Source organism: Tiliqua scincoides, chromosome 3 (genome assembly GCF_035046505.1).
Source record: "Tiliqua scincoides isolate rTilSci1 chromosome 3, rTilSci1.hap2, whole genome shotgun sequence".
NCBI lineage: Eukaryota > Metazoa > Chordata > Lepidosauria > Squamata > Scincidae > Tiliqua > Tiliqua scincoides.
The window spans coordinates 48,657,300-48,670,141 of record NC_089823.1 but is presented as its reverse complement, the minus strand read 5'-3'; the positions used below and the strand labels follow the sequence as shown (position 1 = coordinate 48,670,141).

Here is a 12,842-nt window from a genome sequence, read left to right as displayed (position 1 = left end):
TGGTTTTGTGTTCCCCCTTGCCTTGCTTTGAGAGGAGCCACATCATGTCCACCTACTCATTAGCAAACATGCACATGTGGCTCAGTTTCACTTTCCATTGAACGATTCTGGTGGCATAGTGTTCTCTTTCCTATAAATGCTGTTGCCTGATTTATAAATGCCAAGGGGTGTGGCTATAAAGGTGATCGGGCAGCAGTGCTTCCCCCCAGTTGCTTGTTTAACCCTTGATGCACATAGCCAATCTGCCTTGTCAGTTTCGCAACCCACCAAAAATGTGGTTGTGACCCACAGTTTGGGAACCACTGTTCTACAGTACACTACACTACAACTACAACAGGGCCTCAGGCAAGAATCTTTCCCAGCCCTACCTGAAGTTGCTCGGGATCAAAGCTGAGGCCTTCTGAATGCAAACTAGGTGCTCCTCCACTAAGCCATAGCCCTCTTCCTTGAGGCTTTGCTAAATTTAGAAAAGATAATGGAAAGCTAGCATTTAGTATTGACATTTTAATGCACATTTAATTGTGAACTTTTGATAGCAACTATTAACAAAGTCTGATAAAATTTGGCAAAATTATTATATTTATAGAAAATGGGTTTATCAGAAATGACAATTATCTTCAGATGCTACTAATGCAGGCAATTTTTGAAGGAGTCTTATTTATGTGACGTCTCTGGAAGTACCTGTCACATCTTCACGCTGAATGCTAAGTGCATCGGTTTATGGGACTTTCACGAGAAGCTATAAGTCCTGCTGTGTGCCCCAGTTACAGCATCATTTCTTGCAGCACAGGCATTTCAAGTCTTCTCATCATAGCAGTCCAGAAAATATGAGACAAAATGAGAAAGACATTCACGCTCAAGAGTTCTATGAAGATCAGATTTATGCCCGGTATGCTTGCCTTGTCTAACTAGGAGCACTGCATTGGTTTATGACGTACTGTCATTTATGTGTATATATATCCCCAGCTGAACAGAGGCAAGTGTACAAATGGAGCCTGACTCCATGGTTGTCCTGTCCCATTGAGTAACGGGGGCAGCACACCTGGAGCATTTTCATAAAGGTTCCTCTGATTAGGAGGGAAGTAGCTCAGGAGAAAAGGTAAGGGCCTATCCCGGTTCTTCTGCTCCTTGCCTACCAAACAGCTGACTGAAGAGATTAAAACATATTTTTTTCAAAGCAATCTACTTGCTCAAGTGTTGGCAAGCTTACAGCCTAATCCTACCCCCACCATCTTCTGCAACGCAAATGCACTGATGGAGCATGATCTGCATGCTATAGCGGGGAGGGCAATCCATTGACCAGTGAGATATAAGTAAAAAATAATTCACTATTTTATTTAACTCCAGATAAGCCACTGCTCACCTATGGTCTCCTCAGACCATGCCAGCTCTTTTGTCTGAAGAGGGGAAGGAGCATAGCCGGATGAAAAATCAGGAATAAGATCTTGTGAGCATCAAGATCCACCCCCTCCGGTTCATTCTCTGCTCCCTGCTCTCCCCCTTCCCACCCCGAACATCCCCCTTATCATCCATGACTTCTGTGACTGCTTGTTTCAGATAACAACCCAGAGTCCTAGATAAACTAATAGCTGAACATTCACAGCATTGTCTTACAGTTAAAAACAGTATAGTTTCCTTTATTTCTTAAGATGGTGTAGTGGTTTGATTGGGCTTAGAACTTGGAAGATCCAGGTACACATCTCAGCGCAGCTGTGAAGTTTCCTGGGTGACCTTGAACTAGTCACTCTCTCTCAGTGTCACCTATCTCACAGGATTGTTGTGAGGAGAATATTTTGCTAGTGTAGGTCCAAGTCATTGCATCAACTGGGTGGGAAAAAAATTGGATTTTCCAGTAGGCATATTTTACTTTACACAATTGAAGTTCAGGTCATTTTTCAAAAAGGATTGTAATTCAGCTTCTTGATTGGTTTGTCAATGTAAATAAAGGGTAGCCACAGCAGAATGGTGTTGATGTCACCGTGACCTTGTATTGTACCCAAGATAAAGACTGTCATCAGTACTACCCTTGGTGTATATTAAATCTCTTTCTATAATCCATTGGCTTATGGAAACAGGTTCACTTTAGGGCCTGCGAATCCTCAGAGAGCAACCATTTTCAACCGCTGTGTCGTGGCACACAGGTGTGCAGAGAATGGTCTGCAGGTGTGCCATGGGAGTTTGGGGGAGGGTCATTTATTAGTAGGGCCTTTGGGGGATGTGAGGTCCCCACCAGCATGGTGTGCCTTGTCAATTGTCAAAAAACTGATGGTGTGCCTTGACAATTTTAGTACCTTATCAGTGTGCCGTGAGATGAAAAAGGTTGAAAATCACTGTCCTAGAGAATGAGATTTAAAAGCTAAACTTCAAATACAAAATCTTGATAATTGTCTTTGCAGAAATGATTGCAATAAATGATAATGGCCACACCCCCTTTGGAGTGGAACATAAATAGATTTTCTGATTTCATCCTGCAGTGTTGCCTTTCCTGTATAAGAACATCCTTGGATTTACGCCACTTCAGCTCCTTAAATTTCTGAGGAACTTGCCTCTTTTTCATCAAAATACTATATTTATTCATCTAACATGTCACAATATTATAAGGATTATCCCGTTGCTTTATCCATGGTCCATAATACCATCTGGTGCAAAGCTAGCCTTCTCATTCCATGTGCACCATCTGGAACACCATCCATCTACATTCTAATTATTGTACAGATGAGATTTTTGTTTCTACAGAAACACCATATTGGCTGTATCCTTCACTGATTGCTTAATTTGGGGGAAAAAAGTACAATGCAAATAGTGTACAACAAAAACAGAAACTTGGCATCTTTAATTATTTTTAGCTGTTACATGTTTCACAGCCCCATTTTCAGAGCTATTTTACAGACAGATTGCAATATGAAAAAGTGGCAAAGAAGACACAATCAGTTCTTTGGGCTGTGTATTGTCCATTGTGTGATACAGATACAGGTCAACATTAATTTTTCTCCCTAGAACCACTAGAACTCCTGTAGTATTCAAAGCAAAATGGCATTTCAATAAGAAGATGAAGTATGATACTTTGATTTATGCTATTTAAATGGAAGATTAATATAAGGGTCATTAAGAATACTATCCTATACACATTAACTAGAGACCAAGTCGTGTTACACTCAAAGGGTTTTACTTCTGCATAGCCATATATTGGATTGCCCTTTAAGACACCATTACAGTATCTGTATCCACTGATAAAAGACTGCACTCAGCCTCTCCAGGTCTCAGAAAGGCCCCCAGAGGTGAAAAAGGGCACTTCCAGTTTCTGGCAATAACCAGAAGTTTCCTTCTATAATTCCTGGGTGTGTTTCTGAGAACCAAAGAGGCTGCACACTGCCTCTGCGGGCCTCAGAACGCCTCCAGACGGAACTGGAGAACATCTCTGGTCACCTCTAGAGGTCCTATGGACTGCAACCTACAGATTTCATTATCTGCAGGGTTAGGTATCCGTGGGAGGTTCAGGAACAGTTCGCTCACAGATAACATGGTCTGACTGTATACCTTTTTGAAGGGTGAAGGATTTGCTTTCACTGGGAGAATTGTTCAAAGTACTTTAGTATCCAGCACTGGGAAGGAGCATGCTAGAGATCTCTTCAGGATAAGGGGACTTTTGTCCCCTTGCTTCATGTAAAGCCCCAGTCTGCTCAATGGGACAACTCAGATCTTCAGCTGCCAAATGGCTGGCACAAGTCCAAGAAGCACCATACTGAGAATTCAAGCCCAGGAGGGGGAATGGGATTCAGGCTCTACCTGTGCCGCTGATGCCCCCCGCCCTGGGCCTGATCTGCCCCAGTCTCCACCCTCCTATTAGATTGCAACCAGGCCTCTCCCTGCCTTCTCCTAGGTTCTGCACTGCCCAGCAGGTGCTTGCTTGTTCGATCAGGCATTCCATCTGGATCCAGTGCTGGTGGGGTGGCCAGACTTTCCTGCTGGGCCTGCTTACTCTACAGGTGCCTTGGAACGTATGGTGCTTTTGTGATCCCCTAGGCCAACACAGCAGTCGCTGCACCAGCATTTTTCAAGAATATGATTGTGCCATAAAACTGGCATCTGAACAGAGAGTTTATAATTATTTCTTTTGACAGTCAATACCTCCATCTACAAATGCTATTTTGAACAGAAACAACTTCTGGGTTGAAAAAAATTCTAATAAACACAGTCCAAATTTAGCATCTCAGGCATTCTTTTTGAGAAGTGATTGAAGAGCTGAATAAAATAGTTGTTTCTAAGGTCCTTAAATTAATAAGGGAGATAATGACTAATTAGGCACGCTGTTCAATTTGCGTTTTTCCTGGTAATCTAAAATGCAGGTAGAATAAGTACTTGGGTAAAAGGTTAATAAATAAAGCATTATTAAAAGTTTATAAAACTCTCTTCAAATCCAAAGCTTCATCAAGCTGCAAGTGCCCCCAGTGTAATGCGGCTTTTTTTTTGTAAATTGCTCCCCTTTGGCGAAAAATCAATAAAATACAAAATTCTCTAATTAGCTGGAAACTCAGACTAAGTGCCCTTTCTTTTCAAATCTCAAATCATTATAAAGGTGGGGAAAAGCCTGGAGAAATTAACAGAAAAAGCAATATGTGGATCACAAGTTTCTTCTAAAAAAACTATTAATTAATTGGCTGCCTCTTGGCATCAGTAAAATCTTCCCGCACACAAAGATTGTTCATCAAAGCACTCTGCCATGGTCAGACTCCATGAGAAAGATTTCTCTGAGGATCCGGTTGCCAGTTTGCTTTCGAGGACGTTCGAGGCATATGGTTTTGAATATATCTGCACAATTCCCTCTTCCATGGGGGCTACTGAGACACAACCCAGCAGTATAGCAGCATTTCTTGGATATAAGATGATTGCTAATCTGTTGCACCACCCAGCTTTGTGAAATGCTTCCTGAAAGCCACCTCTGAAACATTTCTGAAGAAATATATCTGGTAGGGCAGGACACAAGAACTGCTGTAGCATAGAACAGCCGTCTCCAAACCAAAAGCGGGACGCAGAGCCTGCTAGGGCAGGGTGTCCAAACTTTTTGGCAGGAGGGCCACATCATCTCTCTGACACAGTCTCGGGGACTTGGAAAAAAAGAATTAATTTACATTTCAAATTTGAATAAATTTACATAAATGAATATTTTAGAGATGGAACTCATATGAATGAATTAAGGTCTTGCAATAGCTCAAGGCCTTGCACAAAGCAAAGCTAGCCTTTCTTTGCTGCCACTGCTGCACCATAGATGTGAAACAGCAAGCGGGGGAGAGAGCCCTCGTCCCACTGCTCACGCGAGAGGTCAAACAGTTGGCTGTCATGCTGAGAGCAGTTGCATCAGGCCAGCGCAGGCTCCAGCAAGTCTCCAGAGGGCCAAAGGAGACTGGGGACTCCCTGAGGGCTGGACTGGGAGTCCTTGAGAGCTGCAAGTGGCCCCAGGGCCAGGGTTTGGGTACCCCTGTGCTAGGGTGATGGGCAGCAGAAGCAGCTGCTTGGAGCAACTTAATGCAGAGATTGGATGGCAAGATAGGATGCTGCACGGCAGAACAGTAAGTGCCATGCACATGGAGGAAGGCATTTGCTAGGCACTGGGTCCAACCTGTGGGTCAGGGTTTGGTGCCTGCTGGCATAGAGACTAACAATACAATCCTAGTCACAATCCATGGCTACTCAGAAGAAAGTCTCTTTGGGATTTACTCCCAGGTAAGTGTGTATATGATTGCAGCCTAATCCTAAGGGCCATAGACAGCAGCATATCTAGCCATCTACTGCCATAAGCCACCTTGCAATGGTGCAAATGTCACACCCCTGTCATGTGCAATGGAGCCACCGGTAGAGATGGTTGGAGGCTCTGTGCATGTAACAGAACTGCCCAGATGCTCCACCAGTGCAGAAAAGGTGGCAGATGGGGCAATTTGTGGGCAGGAGGAAGTGGATCTTGGTGGCAGTCATACACTCCAGATCCAATTTCCCTGTCCCAGTCCAGACCTTCACCTTCCTCTTCTTGATGTTATGCCAGCAAAATAGCTGGCATATGTCCAAGGAGATCCATTGGCAACAATGCAGGCTACCAGGAGGTACAACTGAGGATTTTGCTGCAACTTTGCTGCAACTGAGGATTTCCTTGGTTTGAATGTCATCCCTGCCATGAACTCACAAGCTGGCTGTATGCAAGCCACTCCCTCTCCTCCTCAGTTGCAATATGGGCCTACCAGCACTTATCTCACAGGTTTGCTCTAAGAATTACATCAAGACAGCACACCATAAGCACTTCTGCACACAATTCATCTTGTAAGTAATATTATTGTCCAATTATACAGGCAAATGGAGGAACATCTGTTTAATAGGTCTACTGATTGGCAGATGTCTCCTGAAAGAATTCATTGAACACAGGTTGTTTGGATGAATGTCTTCTTAGACATTCAGTAAAATAATCCCAAAGTAGAATTACATCTGGAGTAGATCAGGCCGCATTCCATTACCCAATCTGAGCCATCCATTCCAGTCCCCTTCTCGTCACTTACCAGGTTGATTGCAGGATTTTCTTGGGCACTGAATTAGCCTTCCCAGTGCTTATGGATGCTACTACAGACTTGTGCAGCAGCAGCCACAGACCCTAGATACCCAGGGAAGTGTAGTTTCCATCATTCTTATTTACTGTTGATGCCATTGCAAGCAAACCTGTGAAGCACATCATCTCTCTCTTGAATAGCTTGGTGTTAATGTTGTGAGATCCCAGTCTTGTGAATAGATCTAACATGCTGGCATATGAGTGCAATCTCTGCTATCTCCATGTCTGAAAACTTGGAGCGTTTTCACGAGTCAGTGTAGGTATTATTCAGCTAGAAGGACCAACACTGAGCTAGATGGTCTGGTTCAGTAGAGGGCATCTTTCTACATTATCTGTGATATCTGGACTGTTTACTAGGTGTGTCAGCTGGAGTTTGATTTGCAAAACCTGGAAACAGGTTTGTAGGTTCAACAGAGGAGAGCTTGACATTGGGCTATCAGTAACTGACGTTTCTTACACCGCTAAGGAGATACTGCAATTCCTCTCAAAGCAATTCTGTTCTGCAACATTGTGATGAGTGGCGGTTCTATATGTTAATTGTTCAAAAAGTATCTTCTTCTGATGGTTGTTGTAAGCTGATGTATTTGCTTTGCCTCTCACCATAGGGCTTTGGCACAGCTGGAGTAAACAGAAGCCAGTATCCAGTGGGGCGCTTGAGGCCACAATATTCCTTGTTCATTTTGTAAACAGTTTAGCACAAAATGCCTTAAATTAGCTAGTTGTCTTTTTTCCCCTCCCTATTTTGCTTCTCCAGTTTTGTTCTGAAAACAGCATATTTTATGTTCGCTATATTTTTCAGCAGCATAACAAGATATTTCAACACTGCAGAAATATTTTGCATGTCACTCAGTGTGTGCAAAAAAGTGCATTAGCAGGCACCAACAAAGCCAGGCCCCTTGAGCAAGATGTTTCTTTGGGATGGGTGTATGCCACAATAGGTCACTGAGACACTCCATATGGTCTGACATTCTATAAAGTACCTTGTGACAAGTACATTCTATGGAATGTCTATGTGACGTTCTATGGAATACCTTGTGGTTAAATAGGGACATTTTGCAGCATTTTTCTGGTATCACGGAGTTCTGGAGCTGCAAGCTAGCCCTACTCCTCTTACTCTTCTACATGGAGCAATGTAGATTATTCCAGGAATACGGTCTATGGAAGTTGTGGCTTTACATAGCCGGACACATTTTTAAATACATGTGTATGTGGTACTTTGCAGATGTCCTTGTATCGCAGCTGTGGTCTACCTGTAGGGCGCTTTCCTTGCACGAGTTCTCCATAGAGGAGATCCTTTGGGATCCGGCCATCATCCATTCTCACAACATGACCAAGCCAATGCAGGCGTCTCTGTTTCAGCAGTGCATACATGCTAGGGATTCCAGCACGTTCCAGGACTGTGTTGTTTGGAACTTTGTCCTGCCAGGTGATGCCGAGGAAGCGTCGGAGGCAGCGCATGTGGAAAGCGCTCAGTTTCCTCTCCTGTTGTGAGCGAAGAGTCCATGACTCGCTGCAGTACAGAAGTGTACTCAGGACGCAAGCTCTGTAGACCTGGATCTTGGTATGTTCCGTCAGCTTCTTGTTGGACCAGACTCTCTTTGTGAGTCTGGAAAACGTGGTAGCTGCTTTACCGATGCGCTTGTTTAGCTCGGTATCGAGAGAAAGAGTGTCGGAGATCATTGAGCCAAGGTACACAAAGTCATGGACAACCTCCAGTTCATGCTCAGAGATTGTAATGCAGGGAGGTGAGTCCACATCCTGAACCATGACCTGTGTTTTCCCCAAAGCCAGGGAGACAGACCAGGGACAGACTGCACTTGCTCCCGGTGTGGAAGGGATTGTCACTCCCGGATTGGCCTTTTCAGTATGTGGTACTAGACACATGCCGGAGAACATGACCTGGACCAGTCTTCTGGTATTTTGTTTGGAAAGATGGCGAAGAAACCTCAGATCCCAGACAAGTCTTAGGGAAAAGCTCAAATTTTGGTGCATCAGAACAAAACCCACCCCAACTGTCTAGCTTAGGATAAGGCTTGCTATCCTTCTCTTTTTGGAAAATTCCATGACTGACTCACCTTGTTTGATCAGCAGATTTGAATCTAGACATGATGCAACATTAGCTTCCCTCTCCAGTTTCATAGCAAAATGGATGCAAGAGTTGCATGCTCATTGACTCCTGGGCCTCCAAAGCCATTGAGAAGCCATCCTCGTGTTTGCTGCTTGCTTACTGTGCTCATGGATTGCTCAGTTATGCACTGAAGCTGCAGCAAGCACCCTCATTTCCTCCACTACCCAAGAACTGCTGTGCCGGCCAGCACTCAAGCACCAGACCACTCCCAACCATTCACCTTTCTGTCCTGCGTCCTTCCTTATGCTCTACTGCAAACCACCACTCAAGCACTCACTCAGCCACCTCTCACCTCTCAGCTGAAAGAACACTTTCAGTTCCAGCTCCCTCACTTCCCTCCCTGGAACCAGCTAAGGCTACTGCCTAGCTCTCTGGGGTTTGCTTTCCCTGTCCTTTTTTCTGCTTTTCTCCCTGCCTTTGAACCACGAGATTGCTACGCCTTGGTGCCCAGCTCCCTTGTAATCTCTACAATGCTACAAACTGGTCTCACTCCGCAAACCACTGTTGCACCTCCAACCTTGCATCCCTCCTCATTTCATGCCATTCCATCAAGTTGTGCAATGAGCAGAGGTGGGTGAAAACGGTGATAATGAAATAAAAAAACATTACGCTGCTTTCTGCACTTCTCTTTTTTTCAAAAAACAAACAGAAAAACCCAAATTACCAAAAAAAAACACACACACCCTATTCTATCTGGTTTTTATTCATTATTTAATGGGGGTGTGTGCTTTGCCGACACTACACCCCCATATCACTTTCCTAGTACACTTTTAAAGTGATTTAAATTTATAATTATAATGTAAATTGAATAAAAACACATAGCAACGCTTTCTGCACTTCTAGTTTTGGAAATCACCAAAATCTGTGGAAAAAAAATAAAATTGTTTTAACCCACCTCTAATAATGAGCCACTACTCTTGTACCTTGCACACACAATAGATTTCTGCCATGTGCACATGCTATCTGTGTCTTAGAAGCATACCCAGTAACATTTAAGTGTCAGGCTCTCTAGTCCAACGATGGTTCCGTCCCTTAGTAAAAACAAATATGACCAACCTTGAATGAGAGTCCTGACATCATTACAATAAATGCTAAGATACCTTTTCATGTCCCCTCTGCCTCCTGATTTGTACTCTGCTGTCAAAAGGATGGTCCTTCCTCAGTTGTTACAAGGACAAAAGAACGATTTCAAAACACCTTGCACATTAACATTGCTGTTGAAATGGTAAACAGTAATGACACCTTCAAAAACTCCATCCTTGACCTCAAAACTCAATGCATTTGCCATTATTTGTAAGTGCCATTATTCTTTTGTTACACAGAGAGAAAGAGAGTCTATTGTCAAGATACCATGTGGTGAACATTTTTTAAAGTTTCCAAAGAATTTTGTCCCTTTTAAAGGAAGGAGCAAATAGGGCATCTGGCAAGCAGCACATAGCTGGTGTGCTGCAATTCTCAATGAGATGAGTGTTATTCACCGCCAGCTGTTCACAGTTCAGCAATGACTGTGGACCAATTGACCAGGGATGATTGCTTCCTCCCTACTTAAGGTGAAGTGTTTTCATATTCTATCACTACCCCTGATGAAGAGCCATGTGGGGAATGGTGGCAAGTGTTGCATAATAAAAGAGTTTTTCAACCAGCATTACCTTTTTTAATTGACCTACATATTGTACCAGTCTAAACTGGTCAGGAATATCACTCTGGCAGGTCCAATGCTGATGTTCTTTGAAGCAAATCAACCTTTTGAATTAACGAGACACTCAGAAGGATGATGACTTTTCACTGGTCTGGCTGAAGAGGGTACAGAAGGTTCAAGAACAGGAAAAAAAATGATGCATGTGTCCCATGTCACACATGCTGGGGATGAGACAGACTATTAATCAGTTCTTGATCTCTGTGCTATCCAGGCAACTTTGTGTGTACTTTATACCACAAGTCTGCATGTATTTACATAGAGAATGGCCTGGGCTTAATCTGGCTCAGCCCACTGATTTCAACAGAACTGAATTCTTTCATTCTATCTGTTGCTCTCTAACACTGTCATATGACCTGTAAAATCAGTATGCATGGTTGGCAACCTTCAGTCTCGAAAGACTATGGTATATAATAATAATAATAAAACTTTATTTTTATCCCGCCCTTCTCCCAAAAAGGGACCCAGGGCGGCTAACAACATATAAAACAAATTAAAACATAATTTCACAGATAAAACATATTAAAAAACACATTAGCAGAACCCATAAAAACAGTAGTCAGAAGAGTCAGAATAAAAGAGCATAAAACAGCAGTTCTTAGAGGAATCGGGCCTGTAAAAAAGCAACTAAAAGATATATAAAAGATGTTAAAAAGGCCAGAACGTCAGAAGGCTTGGTTAAACAACAAAGTCTTCAGGACTCAAGAGAGGGAGCCATTCTCAAGTCAAGGGGAAGGGAGTTCCACAACATTGGTGCCACTACTGAGAAGGCCCTATTTCTTGCCGCCGCCCCACGTACCTCCTTAGGCGGCGGCACTTGTAAAAAGGCCTTCTCTGATGACCTGAGAGGACGAGCCGGATTGTACGGGAGTAGGCGATCTCTAAGATAACCTGGCCCAGAGCAGTATAGGGCTTTAAAGGTCAAAACCAGCACCTACATATAAGCCTACAGCACCCGGTATTCCCAGGCAGTCTCCCATCCAAGTACTAACCAGGCCTGACCCTGCTTAGCTTCCAAGATCAGACGAGATCGGGCATGTGCAGGGTAACAGTTGCTGTCCAGTATGCATAATTTGCATTGATTTATCCCTCAACGCTGAACATCTGAACCAGCTGCATTTAAGCCAATGAGATTCCTTTGTGATCAATAGGACCAAGCCAGCTTTGCTTTCAAGACTCTGATTGAATGGATTTGTAATTTTGTCAGCATGGTTGCATATAGTTATGGGGTCCTACAGAATTCAGAACTTGTTGTCAAGGGTTGGAATGGGAGACAATGAACAATAGTTCATAGCTTGAGTATAAGGCTAGAAGCAACAGAGGCCAAAAACATTAAGAGGAGGAACAGAGCAGTGTTGAATTTAGTAGATGTGCATAAAGCTTGGCACTCATCCTTTATAGCAGTCAGGCAATATGACTGTAGTCAATTTACAGCCCAATCCTATCCACACTTTCCTGGGAGTAAGCCCCATTAACTCTAATGGGACTTACTTCTGAGTGGACATGCCTAGGAATGGGCTGTTAGTGCACTACCACTGTAGCTGAAATGTGTTTATGAAAGAGGGTGGATTGAAACAACATGGTGCTCACACAATTCTTCATTGCTTTCTTCTGTATTGAAACAGGGCAAAGCCATGTCTGCAGTGCAAATTGACATGGGATGGGTGAATGGCATTATGCAGATAACATAAATCAGGAGAATCATACACATACGTGTGTGTGCATACATGGATTAGAGCTTCCTGAATGCATATCAAGCTGCTGAAAACCAAGAAGTAAAGATATGGAATTGTTTTTGATGTATTCCGCTCCAGTCTATGAAGCTAGCACTAATTTTTGTAATTCAATATAATTATCCACCTTTTGCAGATGGTGACCTAGAACTGAGTGGGAGTGGCTGACCAAAGACCACATGGTGAGATAATGGCTGAGACAACATTTGAAGCAGGAAATGTTGGATTAGGGGTCACCATTTTGGTCTCACTGTGATTTAGGGCCCAGACCTATCCCACTTTTCAGCACTGATGCAGCTGCAATTCAGCTCTGAGGTCAGTGGTGTTGCTAGGGGGGTACGGGCCACACCGGGTGACATGCACAGAGGGGTGCTACTGGTCAAAATTTTTAAAATCTTGGTATTTTTGAATAATACCATCATATGTAATTCAATGTGTAATTTCATACAGAATTCAATGAAACAAACTGCATTGAAATATCTCTATTCTATCAAAATAATAAAATATAAATATAAAATAATAATAAAAAACCCAGTAGAAAAAAAATCCCCACCTCATTCACAGCAACAGAAGCTGAGGAAGGAAAGATGTACAAAAATAACCGAGCACTGCAATCTATCCATAGGAAAAATTACTAAGCAATAACAGCAAAAAGGCATTCCAAAGATGAATTCAAACTAATAAAGCTTCATCCCA

At 43.1% G+C, this 12,842-nt stretch overlaps 1 pseudogene; it reads right to left on the bottom strand.

Moving 5' to 3' along the window:
• Positions 1-11,356: 11,356 nt before the first annotated feature.
• Positions 11,357-11,473, bottom strand: LOC136647256 (5S ribosomal RNA; annotated as a pseudogene).
• Positions 11,474-12,842: the final 1,369 nt, after the last annotated feature.